General features: G+C 45.0%; 1 protein-coding gene and 1 long non-coding RNA gene across 2 annotated transcripts in view; one reads left to right on the plus strand and one right to left on the minus strand.

Moving 5' to 3' along the window:
- The window catches only part of LOC119652431, a 128,867-nt gene extending 118,120 nt beyond the window's left edge, over positions 1-10,747 (plus strand). The window contains exons 2-3 of the long non-coding RNA XR_005249544.1: positions 9,849-10,348; positions 10,409-10,747. This is a non-coding gene — a long non-coding RNA (uncharacterized LOC119652431). The remainder of the gene's footprint in view (positions 1-9,848; positions 10,349-10,408) is intronic.
- Positions 1-25,338, minus strand: part of LOC119652430 — a 425,085-nt gene that overhangs the window by 376,686 nt on the left and 23,061 nt on the right. The gene's annotated exons all lie outside the window — the stretch shown is intronic.

Here is a 25,338-nt window from a genome sequence, read left to right on the forward strand (position 1 = left end):
GCAACTTCTTGTTACGTGGAGGTGGAGATAGGGTTTGGTAGTAGAGTTGTTGGTGTTGGTACAGCAGGCGTTTCCCAGGTTTTATGCTCCATCGTGGGTACCAATCCACGTTTCGTCCTGGGACCTATACTACCCTTGGACCACGTGGTCGTCGGTGGCGATTGCTCTCCAAAAAACTGATCATATTGCCCGAATTCTTTGTTACCGAAGAGCGTGAACATAGGCGAAGGTAATACCTGAAATTTTCAAGCAGGTAGTCCACAGATACCTGACCTTTGTACAATAAGAGGACCCCAAATGATTTAGATGATATTGCAATGCATTCCAATAAGTGGCGTCTACTTCCTCACCTCGAAACGCACTGAGACTGAGAGAAGCTATAACTTGGCTAACGTTTAAAAACCAACGATGAAAAGATGCTCTAATCACATTTTGGCACAATAGATTAACTTTATTGTTTATGTAGGACGATTATTTGATGAATTGATTTGAAAGTTCCCAAATATTTGGGAATCATACGATTTTTAGGCAAAACTCCGTGCTTCTGTTTCAACCAATACCCGAGCGATAAAAAACTTACCACTTCTGACACTCATTTCCAATCAAAACTTTTCACTTACCCCAACTTGTTCAAAAGGCTTCGTGGATGAAGGTTATGGATTACTCAAAGCTAAGACCCTCTGACAGGTTTCAGTATAATAATTTTCGGATGTTTTCAACCTACGCTAACCCACTTTCCTTTCAAATCCTGAGATTATCCTTGCAAATTTCGAAATGGATATGTCTAAATCAAATATGAATTAATCACGGCAAAGCATTTCCCAGGCGGAATATGTGTGCAATAAACAACCTTTCATTGACGTAGGAAAGGCGGAAATACAAATCAGAGGAAGTTGATGGTACAACGCTTTTCAATTTATGCTTCACTGGAATTGGCATAAAACAATGCAAAATGAATTTGAGAAATTGGTACTCGCGGAAGTTGCGCGCTTCATGTTAACTTCATTTCGATTTAGGATGTTACTTGGAGCGAAGGATTGTGCCAAATATACCCGCGTGTGTAAATGAATTCTTTGGAGCTCCTAAGGATAACTATGTGCACCAATAATCTTCCAGGTAATATGATATAAGTTCTCTTTACGTACGCATCAAATTGTTATTTCCACTGTTATCCTATGGGTCCCTTTTCCCCACTTTGTCAGTGAACCTCATGAATATGCATGCAGACCAGGAAAGGGTTATGTTTTAATCAGGTATTCAGTATTACTTTACGTGGTGAACCAGTAATTAATCACTGTAGAAGCCGTTTATTGTACACACCTCTGTTGTAAGTTAAGGACTTTATCCTAGTCTCTTTGCTTAACTCCCGGGCCCCGTCGACCCCGCCACAGTCGTCTAATTGAGGATGATTTCGCTAATTGCTTTTGGCACACTACTTACCCCGTTATTACCTTCGCCACTCTGACCTTCCACTCTGTCTCTTTTGCTTCATTCTCTATTCATTTTCCATTCATTTTCCAGGAAGAAGTGTGCTTGTTTGCTTGCTTGCCCTACATAGGTTTGGCAGGCAGGCAAGCAGACAGTGGCAGGATTCAAGCAAAAAAATGTCTTTTCTCTGTTTATGGTTTTAAGAAAAAATCGATATCATTATTTATGCAACATCTAATCCTTTAACTCTCCACAGTTTTACTTACCTGGGCTGGCACTTTTCAGGCGGAAGTACGAGGAAGGCAAGAATAAGTATTCCAGGATGAAAATTTAAACTACGGATGGGATTATATGTGCGGATGCATGTACAATACCTTTCGGCAGCGCTGAAGATGGTGATGCTCCCAATAAAATTGATAATGAGTTTAAGGAGATTACGAGTGAGAACAGCTGGTATAAGTGGTCGGAGAATGTTCATGCCATTTAGAGTGGCTTCTTAAGGGGATGCCATAAAACATATGGGAAGGTAGTAGAAAGGAAGTGCACATTTGGTTCCATTGCATACATATAACTTTGCGTTTGCTTTACTGCAAGAATTCTGGAGCAAGTAATGGAAAAATATGATTATCCTTCATTACTTATTTGCAGCAAATTTGTTGATTCAAAAAGGAAAAGGCAGCCTCAAAGGACTTCTGAATATTTAAGACCCAAAGAAGCAAAATGACAAATGCCTTCGAAAAAATGGAAATGATGCAGATTATTATCAACCCTAGCTGATATAGGTCCAGCTAAGATCTTACATTACACTTTGATAACGTCGCCCAACAATGAAAATGTTTCGGACAGAAAAATACCCTCTTCTTTGCTTCCTTCAGCTTTTATCCCGTTTACAGGCGGGATCGGCTCATCGTGATCGGTTTGCCTGAGCTGTTTGCAATCGCGAGGCTTTTAAATCCCCATCCAGCGTATCAAGCCACAGTTGTTTCCGCCGGCTTTTTGGGTGCTTACCATCAACTTTGATGTTTAGACCAATCTTGGCGAGTGAATTCTCGTTGGCGCGGATTTCATGACCATCAAAGACCCCTCTGTCGCAGTTTTTCCACGATCGGTAAAACCCCATATCTTCCACGGATATCCTCATTTCGGATCTGGTCAAAACGTGTCACGCCACTAATCCAAAGCAACATCTCCGTCTCCATTACCGCAAGACGCCATTCATTGTCTTTTATAGTCAGCCAACACTCAGAAAACATCATCTGCATAAAGCATTGTATAGGGCGCTGGACGTTGGATGCCCCATGTGACGGTGTCCATAACAAGAACAAAGATGAGTGGTGAGAGGGCGCCCATGGCATGGGAAAGTAAACGGATCGGACGGTAATTTGAACATTCTGTTGGATTACCTTTCTTTTTCCATATTGGAATGGTGGTACTTTTTTGCCAGTCAGATGGTGTTTTACCTTCCTGAATTGCCCGAATAAAGAATTCACTGAGCCGCAATGTTGGGTCCCAGCTCTTCGCTTTCCAGAGCTCAGATGCGATGTCGTCAGGTCCTGTTGCTTTCCCCGATTTCATTTGTTTTATTGCTTCATCGACTTCAATGGCGCTGACAGTTACGTCTTTATGGTTTTACGTGGGTACCTGTTTAGGGGACTTAATCTCGCGGTCTTTTTCAGACACGGATTGATTTTGGGACCACAACCAGAGCCCCGCTGCGACAAGAACGGTGGTACCAGTCTATACCAAGTGCATGACTTAGCATTCATACTGGTGGATGTAAGACCTACCTAAATCTCTCCCGAACTAAAGTGTACGGTTCTCGTTTTGGAATGCAACACCACGTCGAGGCCCGTTCGTTTGAACGTAACCACAACCCCAATGAAGCTCCCACTAGGGAGCACCTCTGAGCATCAGTTGCGCAGACAGGTGGCATATTCTCGCCATCTATCCGTCGTGGTTCGGCGGTTGGTAAGCAATTTACCGTTCTTGTCATTAACGCAACAGAAGCGTTCGATATCCTGTGTATCGTAAACATTTTTGTAATGGGCCGCTCGGATGACAGCGATCGCTTTCTTTGGTTCCCGGTTGGAACAAGCGACATTTAATCGTCGGAAGCTTGTGATCACGAACCTTCATTTGAACATCATCATTCCAAAGCTGAGTATCTCGGTTGATGTATCTACCTGGCTTAGTGACCCCGAAGGTTGCAGAGGCCGCTTTGTGGATCGTGTCTTTAATTTGGTTCCACGATTCTTCAACATTCGTAATGATTGTTAATCGCGTAAGTGAGATCATTTCTTTTTTCTCCTCTCTACGAAATCACCACCATTTAATGCGCGGCGGGCCAGTGCGCTCCTCACGCTGTTTTATCGGTGGCTTGATTCGGAGAACGGCAATCAATAGCCGATGTTGAGATGCGATGGTCTCATAGGAAACGGCTTTGCACTCAGTGACGGTGGGAAAAATGTCGGCGTCTTATGAGAATATAGTCGATTTGCGTTTTACTATTCCCAGTATAAAATATAGGAAAATGAAACAATCGTTTGACGAACCATGTATTCATAAGTGCAAGGCTCAAATAAAGCGTCTGTCCAAGGTACATAATCGTTGGTTTTGACTCGATGAGTGACTCGCCGATCAATATGAGCGGTTTTCCAGATAATCCCTCGATATCCATAAGAGATAGTTAGACACGTGGAAAGTATTGTCTAGTCTGCTTAGAATGTCTTTCCATCTTACGGAATTAACTGCGTTTCTGAAGTCAAGCCTTACGAGGAGCACCACCCGGCGATGAAGGCATCCGCGACTTGCATGACAGCATCAGCTTGTATCTCCCTGCTCTAAAGCCGGTCTGCCGCGGGGATGAGTGGCCAGCAGCACGTATCGCTTCAATCAATTTACTTCTGATGAACTTTTCAAGCACTTTCTCGGCAGTGTCAAGCGTACAAAGTAGTTGGTATGTCGACGGGGATAGTAGGTCGTCACCGAAAAAAGCTAAGAAATGTACCAGCTCCGGCAATTTCTCACCAAAAAACCAGACTTGTCGGGAGTTCTGCGACTGCTACCCGAAATACAGTACCAGCATCGCCTCACAATCTACGACCCCTTGCGCCGGCGCAACTACCTGGTCGATACAGGCGCTGTAGTCTCGGTTCTTCTCGTATCCCGGTAACATAATTTAATACCGCAACATTTGAAGCTCGCGGCAGCAAATTCTTCATCGATCCGCACGTATGGCTATAGGCAAGTAGACTCGATTCTTCGCAGATCCCCTCCCATACGGCACAATCTACAACTAGGCAACTCAAGTAACGCCTGTTCAAAATACAAAAGAGGAGAAACCGGGGAAGAGGCTGCTCGAAAAGCTGAATGGCTCATCAGACCAGCACATCTCGAAAAGAAAAAGGGATTCAACTCCCAAAAAGGCGGAGCTCATGAGAGCTAAGATTAAAGCTGCCAGTGAAACTATTGCAGCGGTGACCTCGAGAAAAGAGATCTGACCTTCAAAGGCGGATGCGGAAGCTTGGAGGAAAGTGGAGCCGTGGGGAAGAAATGATCGGAGGAAGATAAGACTGTAGGTGATTATTATTTCCAAACGAAGCGAAGGGTCATAAGCCGACATTCTCAGGAGAATGAAGGCAGACCCCGAACTTATCAATTTGGGAGACAATGTCAGCCGCATTAGACGGTCCCAGGAGGGAGACCTTATGTTAGAGCTTAAGAAATCCAAGGATATAATTGCGGACATATTCTTGAGCCAAATCGGAAAGTCGTTAGGAAAGGTAGACGACATAAGGGCTAGCAAGGTGGAAATCACTATAATCTGTAAAGATATAAATGAAATCACGACGAAGGAGGAGATTCACGAGGCGTTGGAAAAGCAGTTCGATCTTGCTGGACTACAAGAGTCAGTGGTGAAAACGCTGAGGAAAGCCTACGGAGAAACACAAACCGCCATCATCAGCCTACCAGTCAAGAACGCACTCAAACTGTTAGCAGCACGGAGAGTGAAAGTAGCCTGGGTTATGTGTCGTCTTAAGGAACAGGTGGCATTGAAGCGGTGCTTTAGATGCCTTGGCTTCAGTCACATTGCGAAGGCATGCACTAGTCCAAATGACAGGTCGAAGCAATGCAGGAGATGCGGAGTGGAAGAACATATCAGTAAGGACGGCGGTGCTGACCCAAATAGCCTACTGTGCAAAGGAGGGTGTGGATAATCGGCACATTGCAGGCAACAGCCGGCGCCCGGAATACAGGAAAGCCCTTAACACAAATCGCGGATGAGGTTGATACAAATCAACCTCAACCACTGTGAGGCGGCGCAGGATTTACTCTCGAAAACCATCCGCGAGAAAAACATCGATGTGGGCATAATAAATGAGCCATATCGAAACCACAGTGGTTGCATATGGGTAAAAGACCAAACGAGCCAAGCAGCGCTATGGGATTGTGAAGAACAAGCCCTCGAAGAAATAACGGAGCACCCGGAGGAGGGCTTCATCAGAGCTAAGATGAGAGGCGTCCACATCTACAGCTACTATGCTCCACCCAACGCTACACTAGCAGATTATGAGCAGATGCTTGCCGCTCTGGTTTTGGATGCAAGAGGACGTTGGCCGACCATAATAGCAACGATTTTAATGCGTGGGCACTTCAATGGGGCAGCCGGACAACAAATGTGAGGGGACGTGTTCTCCTCAAAGCATTTACGGAACTAGACGTGGTACTGCCGAATGTGTGGCCTCGTACACTTTCCGGGGAAGGTGCCTGGGGTCCATAGTAGACCTGACATACGTGAGTGCGACTTTAGCCAGTAAAGTCGCTGGCTGAGGACTATATTCACAGCGACCACCAAGCAATCTGCGTAAAAATCAAGGACAGATTGAGCTAAAAAAAAAGAATTCCCGAAGAATACCGGGTAGTATTCCCGGCTTGACGGCGAAAACTTTCGAGGGGGACACGTTTTCCGTGGCTTTCAAACCCGACATATCCCTAAATGAGAAAAAGAGAAAAAGCCACCCGAATCACCCGATGGATGACAGAAGCATGCAATACTACTATGCCCAGAAGACGATTGCTCCCCGGTAGGCAACCCAACTACTGGTGGAACAATGAAATCGCAAATTGCGAGCGTATGTTTCCGGGAAAGAAGGCTTTCCCAGAGGCTCAGAGGAAAACCCAGTGGCGACGATCAATAGGAGGCGCACAGGCAATTGCATGGCCGCATAAAAGAAGCCATTCGGAGGTAGCTGTGTGACCAGGCAGCTGTGTGACCATGCCGACATAAACCCTTGGGGCGAAGCCCACAGAGTGGTAATGAAAATGCTGCGGAGATCACCCCAGGTGACCTGTCCGCGCCTCCTGAAACAGATTGTTACCACTCTGTTCCCTCACCACTCGGGAAGGCAAATAGTTGTCCAGCTTAATGAGGGCATAATATTTCCAGTAACGGTGGAGGAGCTACGGCAAATATGTGGTAGGATCGGTGACAACAAGGGCACAGGTTTGGATCGTATCCCAAATCGAGCTTTGAAATTGGCAGTAAAGACCAGGCCCAACCTTTTCCACAACACCTTCGAGGCATACCTAAAAGAAGGAATATTCCCTGTCCAGTGGAAAAAACAAAAATTTGTGTTGCTTCCAAAACCCTGGCAAGCCACCTGTAAATCCAGCATCGTATAGTCCTATCTGCCTGCTGGATACAATGGGGAAGATGATAGAGAGAATCATCTACAATAGACTCCTACTCATCGTTGAAGCCAGCAATGGTTTGTCGGAAAGCCATTTTGGTTTCCGACATGCCCGCTCTACGATAGACGCAATCAGCATGGTAGTAAACCAGGCAAAAGGTGCACTAATTTCTGACGGCTGCTGTGCCGTGTTGGCGCTGGATGTCAAAAACGCATTCAACTCGGCCAACTGGAATAGAATTAAAGGGGCGTTGGCTGCCATAGGTGTCTCCGGATACTTAGCGAATTTGGTGGAAAACTACCTTTCAGAAAGGACTCTCTGGTACGGGACGGATGAAGGCCCCAAAGAGTACATTGTCACAGCCGGAGTACCACAGGGATCGGTATGTGGTCCCCTGTTGTGGAATATCATGTATAATGCGGTGCTTGCTCTTCGCGTCCCGGAGGGGACTACGATTGTCGGCTTTGCTGATGACCTAGCTGGGGTTGTTCAGCAAAACACCCAGAAGATGTGGAGGTCTACGCGACGGAAATAGTGAGAGCGGTAAAGTCCTGGCTAGAAAAGGCCGGGCTGACCTTGGCGGACGCGAAAACGGAAGCGGTCTTAATAAACAACCGCAGGAAAAGTAACAATGTGAAAGTGGAGATCCGTAGATATTCGGTCGTATCAAAGCCAGCTACCAAATACCTGGGGGTAATAATTGATACCAAATTGAGCTTTAGGGAACACCGATAATATACATGCCACCACGGCACTTGCAAAAATGTTGCCGAATATTGATGGGCCGAAATACTGTCGGAGGTTGGTGCTACCCGGAGTGGTGCGCTTCATTCTGCTCTACTCGTCATCTGTGTGGACAGAGGCGCTTGCAAACTCTCAGAGACGGAAGCAGATGAACTCTGTTTACCGGCTGGTGGCTTTGAGGGTTTGCAGTGCTTTTAGAACCACATCAGATCAGTATTGGTGGTGGCAGGCATGATCCCTGTCGATATTGTGGCTAAAGAAATGAGTGTACTCTACCATGCTAGATGTATGGAGCGGCATGCAGAGGCAAGGTCAAAGTCGCATGATCTCTGGCAACGCAGATGGGGTGAGGCTCATTCCCAATATTAAGGTGTGGCTTGAGCGGAAACATGGGTAGATCAACTACCACATTACGCAGCCCCTCATGGAACACGGTGGTTGCTACAGGCAGTATCTGGACCGCTTTGGGTTTGATGATTCTCAGAATTGTCACAGATGCGATGGCATACCGGAGGATCCAGAGCATGTGATGTTTCACTGCCCAAAATTTGCAATGGAGAAGAGGAGCTTAAACTTGGTTGCTGGGCAGGAGCGTGACCCTGGAGAGCTTGGTTGCGGAGATGCTGAAGTCCGAGGAGAAGTGGCTTACGGTTTGTTCCGCAATCATGCAAATGCAGGAGGAGTTGCTGAAGGAACAAAGAAGGAGGAAAGCCGCAAATAGGAGAAGGACGAGTGCCTAAGGGCAAACCTACCCAGCGAAGTAATACCTAAATTGTGGTCCCGCGAGGCAGGGGCTGGAATGAACGAAGGGTGGTTTTTAGTGGATGCGAATCCCACACTCGCCCGCTGTAGCTCCGGCGTTTGGGCGGCGGAGCTGGGGCGGACGTGTCTTTCTAAGATTTTCCACCTCCGTGATTTTCCTCCAACTATACTGCACTTTTAAAACTTTTTTTTTTAACTCGTTCTATAATATACAACCCTCTAATAATCATTCTATTCCTCCAGAAGTTTAAAATTATTTCTTATTGAATTTATATCAGCAGAAATGCCAAGCGATGAAGATCAATACACCCATCCAAGCTGGATTGATTCTCTATTGAAAAAGGTTCACCGAATATGGATGAGAAATCTGCCAGAATATTCAATCAACCCGCTTGATAAAACAACTGAAGTACTCCCGAAATGTTATCAAAACTCCGAGAATATTCCAATATGCCCATTAGATGTTTGGATGCTTTCAGGATTCATTGTTCTCGCTTAACTTTCCTCTAACACAAACATATTTTGATTGTAAACAGTCATCGATGGCTGATTTAATTAACCCCCACCCCGTGAAGCCAAGGAAAAATTGAGTTTGATACAATGTATTTGTAAACAGCACGGCAGGCGGTAGTGGAAATACTGAAAATGTTATAATTACGAAGCACTTCCAGCAGGGGGTTGGGAATTCCTGATAACATCAACATTTTACCAGCTCAATGAAAGTTTGTTTATTTTCAAGGTGAAAAACAAAACAACTTTTAGGTCTCCAAGATACACACAAGGATTTATTTGAGAGGCAGTAATTAAGTCAAAATTCCCACAAGGCCATCTGAACAATTGCCCCTTACCTGGTCGTCGAAGGACACCTGATTTCAACGTAAATCTTCTCGAATTACATCACTAAAAGGTCCACGCCCCTGGCTGGCTAAGTGCCCACTTATTTCAAGCACAAAGTCAAAACCATTGACTTCTCAAAATTCACTCCGCAAGACAGGATTCACTTCATCCCCATGAATGCTAATTATAAATCAATAGGAAAGAGCATAATAAATAATCCTTCCAGGACTCGTAGTACCAAAGTCCACACTGCCCGCCACAGAAAATAATTATACTTTCACCCTCACAACCCAAATTAACGGTTTTTAAATTCAATTATCCGTTTTCCTTTTGCTGCGCCCTTCTCGACTCCCTCGGGGAATACAAACTTATGATTATTTTTTCAGTGTCCCCATGGCTGCCGCCATCAACAGTGACACCCCAAACGGAAAATTGTAATACAATTCGCTGACAATTCCAATGGCGGTTGCGAAACAGGAAGTTCAACCCCGAATCCTCGCTCGACATGACTGACACGAATGGGGTGCCTACATCAGGCGCCGAGGATCTCGACCGGCAACAAGAGGTGATGAAATCAAAATTTCTACATCTATTGATTATTATCGACTAATTTATTATTTCCGCCTCAATTTGTGCACCTTGTTAACATACATCCATCACGCAACCACGCCGAAAATAAAGTAACGGGGATGAACGTAACGTGAGTGTGAGGCTCCAGGACGTGTGCCAGGGTGGGTATGGTCAACCGACGTCGGCGCCCGGGTCGTGGTGGCGCTTACATAAATCACTGACGACGACATGAGTTCACTATGCCGCCCGATATTGACATTGAAAAAGCCCCCTCGCTCGCAAGGACCCACTTGGCGATACCAGGGAATATTATGATGTAGGCAAGGACGAAGCACTGAGAATATATTTCCGATTGTCATTATCGAAGTTTCCGCAGGGCTGGCACTGTTATTCCATTCCCACGAATTTATTATGAAATTATGGGCTAAGCTTGCGGCGAACTTGCCATGAAAAGACAGGAAATGGAAACTACGGAGAAAGTAACTAATTAAATACAACAAAACAAAAAAAGATTGAAATAATACGAAAATGAAACAATGTCGTCGTGGACTGAGGGGTCGCAAGCCCCTTCAACCAATGCTACAATATTGTGTAAACTCGAAGTATAAAAATTAAGAAAAAATATCTGAAGCTCTTTAAGGATTTCTCCCTCCGAAACGAACGAACCCGTCGGGAATCCTTTGTCAAACATCTTCATTCCTGCTGTATTCCTTCCACTCGTATGACAGCGAGCGTTTTGGAAAAGGTAACTGTTTACGTCTGCATGCAGTCAAGTCAGAAGTTTGACTTCGTTCGAAACGTAGCCTCTTCCCACATTGGGTAGCAATTTTCATTTCCTAAATGGGTGCCCTCAGCATCCCTCACCGTCTTCAGAAATTCAACAAGTCCATCTAAACTTCAATGTAAATGTCAAGAGGCAACAGCAAGAAGGTAAAAGAAGATTTTCGCAAGCCGATAAAGCTTTTTGGCCATAGAATTTACAGATAGTTCGTTAGATGTATCTCATTCACTCAGATGAATAAATGAAATTAAGACAAAGTTAACGTCAAAAGATACACGACCTTATGCCGAAGGAATTCATCTTTCTGCCGAGTTTAAAAGCCTTTAGATCGTCATTTGCTCCCTTGTAGCCTCATCACTGTCATAATCAGCATATCAACTAGATGCGGACCTTTGATGTGACCGGACGAAACCGCACACTTTGGTCTATTTATCTCCATTACCCAAATATAGACTTTTGAGCACTCAGTTGAAAGCATCCCAATTTGGAAATGATTATACAGACTATGTATCTTTAACAGAGATTTCATGAACTGTGTTGCTAAGGGATCTGATTGAAACGTCCTTATAACCTTTGTAGCCAAGAGCTCTCCTTAATTTGCTTTTTTCAAATGGAGTCTCTGCATGTAGATCCTTTATGGGAACAAAATGGACATTCATCCTACGTCGCCATTTTATGATAGGAAGGTTTACACGCATCACAAACTATATAAGGTTCTTCATTAAGAGCACCCTAACTTGCTTTTTAAATGGAAAGATATTAATGAAATTTTAATTTGAAGATTGAAGTACAACCCATACCATTAATTACTGGAAATGCCGCCTCTCAACTACCCTCAATTTTCCTTGATTTTTTCGCAATTTTTCGATGGATAATGTAGCCCTGCTTTCGAGTGACTGGGGCATACTGATATAGACTAGAATCTTACCGCTATAAATTGACGATAAGGTAGGTAGGTATCAGTGGCCATTCAGAGGAGCCCAATTAGCACTGTGGTGCGCCGTTTTCATCCCACAAATTCCTAAGATAGATTATCAGAGGTCCTAATCGTTTTGTTTCCCTTACTTCCTTTCATCCTCTGTGGCGACTTTAAACTTCCTATGCTCTCCTGCCCTTCCTCCCTAATAGCTCCACACACCCTTCCCTTCCTCTATCCACTTTCATGTACACCTGTGACGCCCTCCAGTTTTACCTTTCTAGAAACCACTAAGATCGCACTCTTGACTCTGTCCTCTCCAACCTTCCTGTGCGTTATCTTTCCCAATCCCGTCATGCTCCGTCGTACGTTGCCTCTGACGCCCATCATCCTGCTCTCGAGTTCGATGCTCAGATATCCCGACTCCACTCTCCTGTCGCTCGCAAGCCTACCAAGCTCAACATTCGTAAGGCGAACTTCGAAGGTCTGAACCCAGCCCTGGCGTCAATCAACTGGGTCCCCCTCCGCTCTCCATTAACGTGTGATCAAGCACTCAACACCTTCTACACCATTTTATCTGATCTTCATCCTTGTTACGTTCCCTCCTCTCCTAAGTGCTTACGCCCATGCGGTTCACCATTAGAGTTCACAAAAAACTACGTCAAAAATAGACTGCGAGGAAGAAGTTCCTGTCTTCTAGAAACGATGCTGACTTAGTTTTTTTCAAATCTCTACGTTCTTCGGTCAAATCCTTAATACGTAAGTCCAGAAACGAATATTTGACCAGTGTGGAAGACTCACTAAAGCGCGGAAACCTGAAACCTTTCTGGTCCCACATTCGCAACTCCCACTGCCCTGCCCAGTTATCTGGCTTCTCAGCTAACTCCCCCCAACTATCTTGTGATTTACTCTGCCGCTGCTTTTCGTTAGTCTATGTTCCTCCTGCTTCCACCGAATTCCTCTCGATAGTGGATGTAGCCTGGCCCGCATCGCCTTCCATTCCCCTTCTTATCCCTATACTTGTCGAGTACCTCATTGGCAATGCCAATGTCGAACCTGACTACGATCGTATTCCAAACCTCTTTTTGCTCAAAACTGGTAGGTCCATCTCCCTTCCCCTATCTCTTATTTTCAACAAAAGCCTCGAAGAGAATCAGGCTCTCATCATCCCCATACACAAAAGTGACGATCGTACGATTGCCAAAAATTACCGTCCCATTTCCTTCCTCTCCTCCTGTTCCAAAATTCTAGAAACATATGTGAGCGACTGGTTGTGCGCCAACTTTAGTCATCACATAGTGAAAGAGCCACATAGCTTCGTTAAACGTAGGTCCACTGCCTCCAACCTGCTTAACTTTACAAACTTTGTCGCCAAATGTCTAAATTCACGGCAAGAAGCACATACCATTTACACTGACTTCGCTAAATCCTTCGACACTGTAAATCACAAGATATAATACTTCTATCCAACCTCTCGTCTCTAAACGTTCCTATACCACTTGTTTTATGGCTTGCCTCTTACCTTTCCAACCGATCCTGCCGCGTCTCTTTTGACGACTGCACTTCCCGCTCCTTCTTCCCCTCCTCTGGTATCCCACAGGAATCTATTCTGGGTCTTTTGCTATTTTTATTTTTTATTAACGACCTTCCCCCCCTCCTTACTTGTCCCTGTTTGCTCTATGCAGACGACCTAAAGCTGTTTTCGGCTATATCGTCGCCTATCGAATGTGTTTCCCTTCAATCTAACCTGGACACTCTGGTTCGTTGGTGCTCGACTAATGGTTTAACGTTAAACTTCAGAAAGTGTTACTCCATTTGCTACTCCCTAAAAGCCTCACCCATTTCTCTCTCCTCTCTTAACGGACATTCCTTATCCTGCTTAAATTCCACTCAAGACCTCGGAGTCACTTTCGACAATAAGCTCCGTTTTGACACCCATTGCCTCGAAGTCATCAATCGAGCAGCAAAATTGTCAGGCTTTATACTTCGCTCCTTCTCTGATTTTGACTCCATCCAACCCTCCTTAGCTCTCTTCAATTCCCTCGTGAGGAATACCCTCGCGTACTGCTCCATGATCTGGTCACCCTCCGTAACTGTAATTGTCTTGCCATTGAAAATGTGCAACGTAAATTCACCCGTTCCCTCTTCTTTAAGAAAAGCTTCCCTCGTGTGGACTAACCCCCCCGCCTCTGCTTTCTGAATCGTCCCTTCCTACAACAGCGTAAATCCTATCTGGATCTATGCACATTTTTTTAACTTGCTTCGGGTCTGATGGACTACTTTGGACTTTGTCGAAATTACAACGCAGACCAGTTTGGTCCTTTTAACTTCTCTACTTTAAGTAGTTTTAAATGTAGGATAAGATTTTTGCTTTCTCCTTCTCCTGAGGACAATAAGTAATTGGGGTTTACTCTGTTTGTTGTCCGTTAAATTAAATAAATAAATAAGATCATGACTGCTCGTATGAGAACAGAGAGGCAGAGTCTAGTCGGTTTGGATCTTCAGAGGCAGCCCGCAGCATTCACAAAAGAAAGCAGCTCTCCCACCCTATAGCTAGAAATCTCTCTGAGGTCTTCAAAGAATGGTTTACCCAGTGTCCGTAGCCTGACTCTAGCTAGAGCTGGGCAATCGCAGAGAAAGTGCATGAGGGTTTCCGTTCCTTCTCCGTAGCTTCAGCAGGGTGAATTGTAGGGTATGCCGAGCCTGGCGGCATGGTCGCCTATGGGCCAGTGCCCGTGCAGACCGCCAAAATCTTGAATGCATTTGCATGCGTCTGACACAGGAGCTTTCGTGATCGGACGTTGTTATAAGTGGGCAAATTCTCCATGACTTGCTACAGCTCGTAAGCCTTCGTCATCTAAGGCCCGCCGCTGGTTGGTAGTGCGAGTAGACTCTGCCCCTGACAGCCGCCAGCGAAACACCGGCTGTATTCACCAAAAAGCTGCCAAAAGCAGAACCTCGCCCGGCCAATCCGTCAACCCACTCATTCCCATCTATATTCCTATGCCGGGGAACCCAGATGAGGGTGTCCTTGAACGTGCGGCCTAGCCGGTTCAGCGCATCTCTGTACTGGCCCACTAGCCTAGAAGATAGTGTCGCTGAGTACAAGGCCTTAATGGCCGCTTGGCTGTCGTTCAGAATGGCTTGGGGCTCGAATCTCGCGCCACCCATCGACAGACTTCCAATATCGCTAGTACTTCCGCCTGGAATACACTAGCGAAACCTGGGAGACCATACGACTTGGATACACAGTGTGTATTCTAGAAAACCCCCGCCGCCTACTCCATAGGCCATCTGTGATCCATCCGTAAAGAATACTGTAGCATAGTCGTGCAACACGCCGCCGGTCCTCCACTTTGCCCTGGTTGGAAAATCCACAGCAAAGTTTCTCGTGAAGTTCAGCTTGTGTGTGGCATAGTCCGTGGGGAATGCCCAGATTTCCCGAGGTACTTCGTCTAGGATGTTACTGTGGCCGTAGGACTTCGCTGCCCAACATCCGGACTCACGTAGTCGGACAGCACTGCCCGCTGCAAAATATTTAATGTCCAGGTCTTAGAGGAGGAGATGCAAGAATATATTGAGAACATCTGCCGGGAAGGACTGCAGAACCCCGGTAGCACCTGCACACGCGGTTCTTTGAATCCTATTAAGCTTCATCCTATTGTACTTTTTCTTCAAAGGCTGCCACCATAAAATCGAGCCGAACGATAGGATCGGACGCACTACAGCGGTGTACATCAAGAGAACGATCCTCGGTCGGTGAACCCATTTATTTGCAAAGGTTCTCTTGCAGGCTTAGAGGCTATAGAGGCCTTCTTAACTCTCAGTTCTATATCTCCAATTTAGCTTTAGATCCAGGATTACACTCAGATAATTTACATTGGAAGAAAGAACCAATCATCATTGTTCATTCAGCCGTGGTAGGTGGAATTCAGGTATCCTTGTCTTGGTGGTGAATAGCATCAGTTTCGTTTTGGTTGGGTTTATGGCGAGTCGGCATCTTGCGGCCCACAGGCACACCTTCCGCAACGCTCCTTCCATGATGTCGCTCATAACGGGCGGAAACATCCCTAACACTAATATAACCAAGTCGTCGGCATACGCCACCACCTTCACCCCAGTGCTGTTAATGTTCGCAAAATTTCGTCCATTACTATTAACCAGAGCACCGGAGAGATAGCGCCACCCTGGGACGTGTCTCTGTTCACAGCTCTGGTCAAGTGGTTGCCTCCCAGATCCGACTGAATTATCCTGGTACTTAGCATTGGTATAATCCAATGCGTAAGATACCCCTCCAGTCCAATACCGGTCAAAGCTTCCTTAATGGCGTTGGCACTAACATTGACAAACACAATCTCCCTCTATATCCAAGAAGGCAGCTAGGGTATACTGCTTGTACTACAGCGACCGCTCAACCGTTCCAATTGCCTCGTGGAGGGCGGTTTCTGTGAATTTCCCTTTGAGGTAGGCATGCTGGGACTTAGAGAAAGGCGTTTCTTCATAATCGTCCTCAAGTGGATGTCCAGGACGCGCTCTAGGGTCTTCAGCACGAAAGAGGTCAGGCTGATTGGTCGAAAGTCCTTCGCGGACTCATGACGACATGAGTTCTAAAGCGCAGTCGCCTTCTTTTGAGCGGTTGCGCCATTCTGTGCTGCCAAACTGATCATCATCCAGCATATCAAGCCATCGTTGTTTCGGCCGACCTTTTGGTTGAATTCGGTGTTCAGACCAATCTTGACAAGTGAATTCTCACTAGCGCGAATTTCGTAACCATATTATCGAAAATGCCTCTTTCGCAATTTTTTTACGATTGGTGAAGCGCCATATCATCATCATCATCAACGACGCAACAACCGGTATCTGGTCTAGGCCTGCTTTAATAAGGAACCTCAGACATCCCGATTTTGGGCCGAGGTCCACCAATTCGATATCCTTAAAAGCTGTCTGGCGTCCTGACGATTGCGTAATCGCTCCATCTGAGGCAGGGTCTGCCTCGTCTTCTCTTTCTACCATAGATATTACCCTCATAGACTTTCCGGACTGGATCATCCTCATCCATACGGATTAAGTGACCCGGACACCATAACCTACTGAGCCGGATTTTATCCACAACCGGACGGTCATGGTATCGCTCATAGATTTCGCCATTGTATAGGGTACGAAATCGTCCATCCTCATGTAGGGAGACAAAAATTCTTCGGAGGATTCCTCTCTCGAACGCAGCCAAGAGTTCGTAATTCTTCATGGTAAGAACCCAAGCCTTCGAGGAATACATGATTACTGGCAAGATCATTGTCTTGTACAGTAAGAGCTTTGACCCTATGGTGAGACGTTTCGAGCGGAACAGTTTTTGTAAGCTGAAATAGGCTCTATTGGCTGACAACGACCGTGCCCTGATTTCATCATCGTAGCTGTTGTCGGTTGTGATTTTTGACCCTAGATAGGAGAAATTATCAACGGTCTCAAAGTTGTATTCTCCTATCTTTCCCGTTTGACCAGTGCGGTTTGATGTTGTTGTTTGGTTGGTTCTCGGTGCTGACATTGCCACCATATACTGTGTCTTGCCTTCAATGATGTGCAGCCGAAGCAGCGCCAATTGCCGCCTGCAATATCTAGGTGAAGACAGTTTGTACGTCTCGGGTGGTTCTTACCACGATGTCGATATCGTCAACATAGGTCAGTAGTTGGGTGGACTTAAAGATAGAAAGAAAGATCGTAACTCTTGCATTTACCTCAGCATCACGGGTCACCGTTACCCTGGCTATGTTATCATAAGCGGCTTTAAAGTTGATGAAAAGGTGGTGCAACTGATGACCATATTCTAATAGTTTTTCCATCGCTTGTCGCAGAGAGAAAATCTGATCTGTTGCTGATTTGCCTGGAGTGAAGCCTCTTTGGAATAGGCCAATGATATTCTGGGCGTATGGGGCTATCCGACCTAGCAAGATAGTGAAGAATATCTTATTGATAGTACTCAGCAACGTGATACCTCTATAATCGCTGCACTGTGTGATATCTCCCTTTTTATGTATGAGACAGATAATGCCTCGTTGCCAACCGTCAGGCATTGATTCGCTGTCACATACCTTGAGCACAAGTTGATGATCCACTTGGTGTAACTGTTCGCCTACATATTTAACTAATTCGGCTCCTGGCGACTTATGATTTTTTAGCCGATGAATTGCACGGACTGTTTCTCCTATACTTGGTGGTGGCAGTATTTGTCCGTCGTCTTCAGTTGGCGGGACCTCCAACTCGCCGATGTTCTGGTTGGTCAGTAATTCATCAAAGTAGTCAACCCATCGCTCCAATATGCCCATTCTGATGAGCATCGAAGTGTATAAGGCTTCATCCTGCTGACTTGTTGGTAAAACTTCCGCGCCTGGTGCGGTTGCTCCTGTATTTTTCTAGTTCACAGACTTTTTGGTTCTCCCAGGTTTCTTTTTTCCGTCTGTGAAGCCTCTTCTCCGCTCGATGGAGTTGATGATAAGTCTCTGCGCATGCCCGCGTTCTTTGAGAATACAACATTACTCGGTATGCGGCATTCTTCCATTCCGTTGCTAGCTTACATTCATCGTCAAACCAGCTGTTCCGACTCTTTTTGCGGCTGGGGCCAAGTATGTTTATGGCTGTATTTATGATAAAGTTCTTCGGGTGATTGTGAAGATCTTTTGTTGATGTTTCATCTCCAGGTCCTCTGTTGACTGCGGTTATTGCGGCATCCATTTCCCTCTTATAGGTGCCGCGCAGGGTTGTGTTGCGAATGGCTTCACTCTCACCTGATTGTCAGAGGGAATTCTGAGTGGTGTGCAATAAATATCCCGAAAATTTTCTCTTATCTTAACGTTTATTACTATTCTATTAAAGGAAGTTGCATTGCGTCCTTAAAGAACTATTGTGCCCCTTTTGGTAGTCATACTCTACCTATTAACTACAGTATGTCCATCAAGCCTAGAACTGTCAGAAATTTTAATATATTCCTTACTTTCAAATATTTTAACTTGGCACCTGGTATTCAGTATTTTCTCAGGTGCCTTGACCTGCTTTACACAAAAGCCAGACACTGTCTCAGAACGTGTATGCAGGTTTCGACACACTCCACTCAGAATCTGTAGGTATTCCTAGCTTCCTCAGGTGATAGTTTAGTCGGCAGTGACCAGGGAGTATTCTCACTCTAATCTGGAGTTTCTTCTTAGTGAGGTTTAAGCAGTCCTTTGTGCGCTTGGGTTCTTATCCCTCCGTAAGCACAATGGACTACTCCATTCCTGATAGCTCCGCCAAGTATAATTCCATCAGCCGTTCCTCTTGATTTTTTAATGACATAGCCACGAATACGTTTCCGATTCTACAGAAGGGCTCTGGTCCGTGGAGAGGCGTCCCTGCTCCCCTCTTGGCTAGTTCGTCCACTGCCTCATTGCCTTCCAACCCAAGACAGCCTGGAACCCAAAAGATCCTGACCTTGTTGGACCAGCCGAGCGTTTTCGTCTCTCAAGGCATACCGGTTTAGAGTTCACCTGGTTGGACCTAAGTGCTTTGATCGCTGCTTGACTGTCGGGTGGAATAGCAATGGTCTACGCCCTACAGTTCCTTTCGAGGTTGAAGGAGGCTCAGCTGGACATGAGGTGTATTTCCGCCTGGATACCAGTGTCCTTACCCATCGGTTCAAAATACAATCAATGAATCAATAACCCCGGCGCCCACTACCTCTGCTGTGAGGGATCCGTCAGTATACCAAGTAATCAGTCTAGTGTAGTTTAAGCCGTATGCCACGCTCTCCCATTTTTCCTTATTACTCCAACATGTTTCAAACTTCTTATCGAAGTGAAAACTCGTTATCATGTTACCCCTGCCTAGAAAGAAAATCAATTTTCCTTCGATTTAGACACCTCCCCGCCTCATTGATACTCCCAGTCATCCTGAAGACCGCCCTCCTTGCCTGCATCTGTATGTGCAGATGCAGAGGAGTTAATCGTAGAAGGACCTTTCAGGGATTCCGGTGGGCATCTCCTTATTGCCTCATTGGTACATACTCAAGCTAGTCTTTGGAGTTTGCGTGACTCCCTGGCTTGTGTGCTGAGTTCAGTTCTTTCTGCCTAGATTACCGGTTCGTAGGTGATCATTGGCCTTACTATTGCACTGTATTTCCAAAGTAGTCTCTTCGGGATGCAACCCCACTTCCTTGCGGATCAGGGTATCTTATATCTCTGTGTGCTATGTGTTATCGAATGCTCCTCCTTTGATATCCAAAAACGGACAGGCTGAGAACTTCGAACGTTGGATGTAAAGACGATAACTCGGCTTTGATCAAATTGGTTTTGACTGTAAAAGACTGTGCTTTTACAAAGGAGCGGAAATTACCAACCAAAAATATTCCAAAAACCAAGATTAATTTTTGCATAAAGCAAATTAGCGGATTTAGAGCGCAACGAATAAGAAGGGCGGTGAACTTTCATCGACTGGGTCACTTTAACTGTAGCCATTTCCATCAAAGGTAGTTCCATTTTCAAAATTCCATGTAGCAACACAAAGAGCAAACAAGTGCAAAACCCATTTGCAACCCAGCCCAGCACCATCCAAAGTCATTCCACTCCTAAATTGTACATTTTTCCCTCTTGTATCTCGACAATGGAAAAATTATTTTAATAATGCATTTTTTAATACAGACTTTTCCTCTTCCATCATTCCACATTGCTGGCTGTTCACTTCTATTAAAAACTAAGGAAAATCTACGCTACGATTTTCAGAAATTAAAATGTTCGCTAGTCACGAAAATACAAAGAACACAGAAATATAATAACCATCATATGCAAGGGGGTTCTGACCATTGCATCCATTTGGAAAGTTACAGGCTCCCTCAGAAAGGACGCCGCCCGATTCCTCTTTCCTTCCTCCTGCAATTTTCATCAGCAGCTTGAGTAGATGCAACAAAGTAGGTATTTGCTTAAGGGAGTTGCCCGCTCCTGTTCCTCTGCAACACCGTTATAGCATTAATGCATCCGTCCCCCGACGGGAGAGGACGAGGAGCCCATTTTCAAAAGGAGCCACGATGAACATCAACATCAGAAAAGTAGGAAAGGCAGTGGACAAATAACCTGGCTTAGCCCTCCCAGGCTTTCGTTTTATATGCTCTCCTAGGCGTAAAACCTCGAAGAACGGAATAACATTCCCCACAGGAAAGATAGAACCGGGAAATTGACTCACAAAAGTCCTAAGCGAAACGTAAACGAAATCTCATGAATTCGCAGACGAAAATGTAAATGAGTGTAAAAAGCAGGAATTTTCCTTAAACAAACAGTTGAAGCTTTAGGTTCGCTGCTTCTATTGCGAATGCAATAAAGGGAAATCAGAGGCAAAGTGCAATGGAGAAAGCATCACCTTTCAGGACTACGACATTTTAGATCTACGCCATTTTCAAAGAAAGTGTGAATTACATTCTCAGCAGGACTCCTTGCACTGTTTTGCATCCAACTATTGATCTGTATTTAGATAGTGCGAATCTTGAACTACTTTTACAATACAAAGGTTTGAAAAGGATTCACGTGACAGCAGCCCACTTGTCAAGTATTTCATTCAAATCCGACCAAGTCAACACTCATCATTCATAAATGTTGCTGAAGAACAACTTGACTTCCATGGACGAAACAGCACATTCAATCCTTCCTTATACATTTTGAATTCTCAATATCGATTGCGAACGCACGTCACAATTTCCAAAGGAAGCATAACGATGGGATGAGAGTGCGGCTTCCTATGATTGACATATTATCTTACATCCCTGGTTGGAGATACCACTGGTATTCAAGATTGATTTAAATAAATAATGAGTGGTACCTTCCGAAAATACTCTGTTACATTTTAAGATATGATAACAAACATAAAAGGCGGGCTTCCTACCATATTTATAGCCTGGGACATGTGTCTGAAATTTCGTATCCGACAAAGGTACCCATCCCTTCTGTACCAGCCGATGAGAACATGCTTACCCTAAATCCATCTAAATTGTACCGAAATAACCCGAAACAGGTCCTTCGAGCCAGACCAACATAGTATGGAACTCCATGGCTGTGATTTCGGTGTATGCAGTGTTGCTGCATTCACTGGTATGCACGAAATCGCTTAATACAGAAGGGTCGCACCCAAAAGGAAGAGCACGGATGCATAGCCCCCAGCGAAATTCGGTGCACGTTCGTAAATATCAGATAAGCCAAATTACTCAATTTTGCAATCCAACCGAATTGAGCAGTAATTAATTTTTTCCTTGAAAGTACACAGATTGCGAATCTTGATGCAGGTGAACGTCACGCTTATTTGTTGATGCTGCAGTAGAGATGCATTCGGATAAGCCCCGTTCAGAGGAGAGGATACGTATGCACAGATTCAATAGACAACCCCCATGGGTCGCGATGCGAATGTGCAACTGCAAATGCCAACAAAGAGGAAACAGCCTTATATTCCCGGAAATTGGTGTATTTGCTATCATAAAAGTAAACTTAAAAGCGGGAAGTCGGAAAGGGACTAACTTTGTAGGATGCATACACAGACGTTGCACCATTTTCTGGGCGAATAATTAAAACGTTTCCCTGCATTCGACATCACTTTCTGGAAACTGTTAAAAGCTACGCGCAAGTGAAACAATTCAGCAATGAAAAACGCATGAAGCTGTTTCGGTAAATTCACTGAAAATTTCATCCGTTTAGGCAAAAGGACAATGGACGAATCAGCACAAATTCGCTTTGTGGACAAATAAACTGCCAGCTTCTGAATGTTCATAGATTTAGAATATCACAGAAGTATGAATAGATTAAATAATACTTCCCAAAAAAAAGCAAAAGGATTTTTTGCTGTTTGCGGAAGGCAAAAATAATTTCTGTAGTGCCTGCTTGTCTCACTGCATACAGAAAATCCCCATCCTTCATTCCGCCTACTCCTTTGAACCCAAGAAAGCACGAATAGGTTTGCATACAAAGAGCCTTCTTCTCCTTTTTCCTATGCCCTAGCATTTTGCTGACCACCTTTACCTAAAATTGCCGACTCTCCTACTTCCTACCTGAATCCCCAAAATTTACTTTTTTCTATATTTACTTTTCTTTTTGAAAATTTATTCTAAAAGCTTTTCCTTGTTCATTTACTCTCTAAATCTAAGGTACAAATTTTAATTAATCCTGGCCGGAACCAGTGTCAAAGGACACCACCTTGTCATGGTAGGGTCCCCCGTACGAGCTCACTATTAAGCTAATAGTGTTCAAAAAATGAATATGCAATCTAAGAATTTGTATGGTAAGATGTCACAGACCTCGAATCCGCTCTCGGCTTCGAGCAATCAAGTCGCCCCGAAGCTTGGATCTTGGCAACCACACCAGATTCATGTTCCCACACGGATCAATCTGGGGAAGACATACTTTCCACTACACTAGGAAATCTATACTTGGTGTTGAGAGGAACCGTTTTCCCCCACAAATTAAAAGACAGTGTCACTTAGTGATGAGCGGTCCTGGGTAAGAAACGACCACAGGAATTTAACATGTCCTTTGCAGATCTTTCACCGCGGTTAGTAGTGGAAAACTGTTAATCGTCTCAATCTTGTCAGCTTAGATGCCGTCAGGGATTACTAAGTGGCCATCTGTCTCTAAAGGAATCTGTATTTTTCAATGTTGAGCACAAATCCGGCCTCAAGTGGACGTTGAAAAATGTGCTCAGATTGTGAAGAGGAAGCGACCGAAACATCATCCATGTTGACGAAACAAAAGTTCCATAAAACAGAGTAGAACCTCTGGAAAGTCTGCCCAGCGTTGCACAAACCGAAAGTCATCCTAGTGAACTCGAAGAGTTCGAAAGATGTGCAGATAGCCGTCTTCGGAATGTCTTCGGAAGCGACAGGGATTTGGTGACACGCCTTGGCTAGATCATTGCCATTTGGCTTAGGGATCAAATGAAGTGGAGATGACCAACAACTATTGAATGGTCTGCAGATACCCTGTTTCATCAATTCGTCGAACACTTTCTTCGCAACAGCAAGCTTCTGAGGTGAAAATGGAAGTACATTTGAGAAGATTGGTAGTGTTAATATGGTGCTGCGCATCGTGATTAAAGGCTTAGAGAAACTACTTTCTCCAGTGATGTTGCTATGCTTTCAGAGGAGAGCGCGAATGCGGTGGCTGACAACACCCTCGAAAATTATAGAAAGAGTGTCATCTTGGCAGGTAGAAATTTTCCCTGGCGTATGTAATGAGGTTGCGGGGTCTATCAATGTTTTGTTCTGCACGTCCGCCAGTAGCCCATAGTGACACAGAAAGTCTGCGCCTAATATAAGGATGCTAATGTCCGCCAGAATGAAACCCCACGAAAACGTTCGGCACAGTCCGAGGATCACGTCCACCTGTCTATAGCCATAGGTGCTGATGAAAGATGAAATCGCGGCAGCCAGACGTAAATTTTTGCAGAAATAGGGTGTTTGGATGGGTTTGAGGGAGAACAGAAACCTCAGTGCCCGTGTCGACCAGCAAGCAACCTCTGCTTAGGGGTGGAAGATTGCAATACGACGTGGTACTGGGCTTCGAGTGCCGAAGTCGAAGCACCCAGCGAGTCTAGTTTTTTGCTGCGCTAAAAGTGAGCTCCGTATTTCCGATGGTACCAACAAACCGTCGAGGGCAATGAGGGTCCCGGCGAGCAACTATTCGAACGCCCCTTTCGGGAAGCAGACTTCGACTGTGATTACGATCGAGATCCACCTCCCAAACGCAAAGTACTAACTGTCACCGCGAGCTTGGTGACCGTGTCAGCCAATGTCGTCAGCGGAAAGAACGAAAGAACAGGGCGGAACACACAAACTGGAAACCTGACACCGAAGCGAAAGCGACTATGGCCCCAAACGAATTTTCGTCTGCCGACGCAGCAATCTTCGCAGGCACACAGAAAAAAGTCTCTGGCAGAGACCGGAGGGAGCAAATATCAAATAAAAACCCATGAAACCCCCGCCGATCGTAGCGAAATTAACTGGAATAAGATAATAATGAATAAATAATATCAAAGTAAAAAGAAAATAAATAATCAATTAAATAATAATGAAAGAAAATAAATAATGAACAATAATAAGAAGAGAACAATAACAAAAAGAAAAGAATAACTTCCTGCTGCGCTCGCTATGGAACGAAGTTTGTGATGCAGCCCTGTGGATGGTGTTGTGCTGTTCACTCCACCGGCTCGTGGCACAGATGGATTTGTATCCCTTCATTAAGATCCTGTACGACGCTTCACGCAACGGAGATGGAGTTTTTCGACGATATAAATCTTTTTTTACTCAATAAATTGAGAGAATTCGGCAATTTGTCCTTATGTAAGTTGATCAGCCATTCTACGATGCTTGCGGGGCACTAAACGATCAAGAATGTTGCCGGGCCACGACCCGGTTATAACCTGAGGACCAACTTCCGGAACTACTCCAACACAAACTCCTTGGCTATACGGCAATGTCTGCGAGAATGCCCTTCCCGACGCTCCTAACAGGGCGTACAGCGTTGAACAGGATAATGAGGAAGCCTGTCCCTTCAGAAAAAACTGTTCTGCCCGAACGCACGGGGTCACCACTTTGGAGGAACCCTTTTTCCCCACA

This window comes from Hermetia illucens, chromosome 3, assembly GCF_905115235.1.
Source record: "Hermetia illucens chromosome 3, iHerIll2.2.curated.20191125, whole genome shotgun sequence".
Taxonomy (NCBI): domain Eukaryota; kingdom Metazoa; phylum Arthropoda; class Insecta; order Diptera; family Stratiomyidae; genus Hermetia; species Hermetia illucens.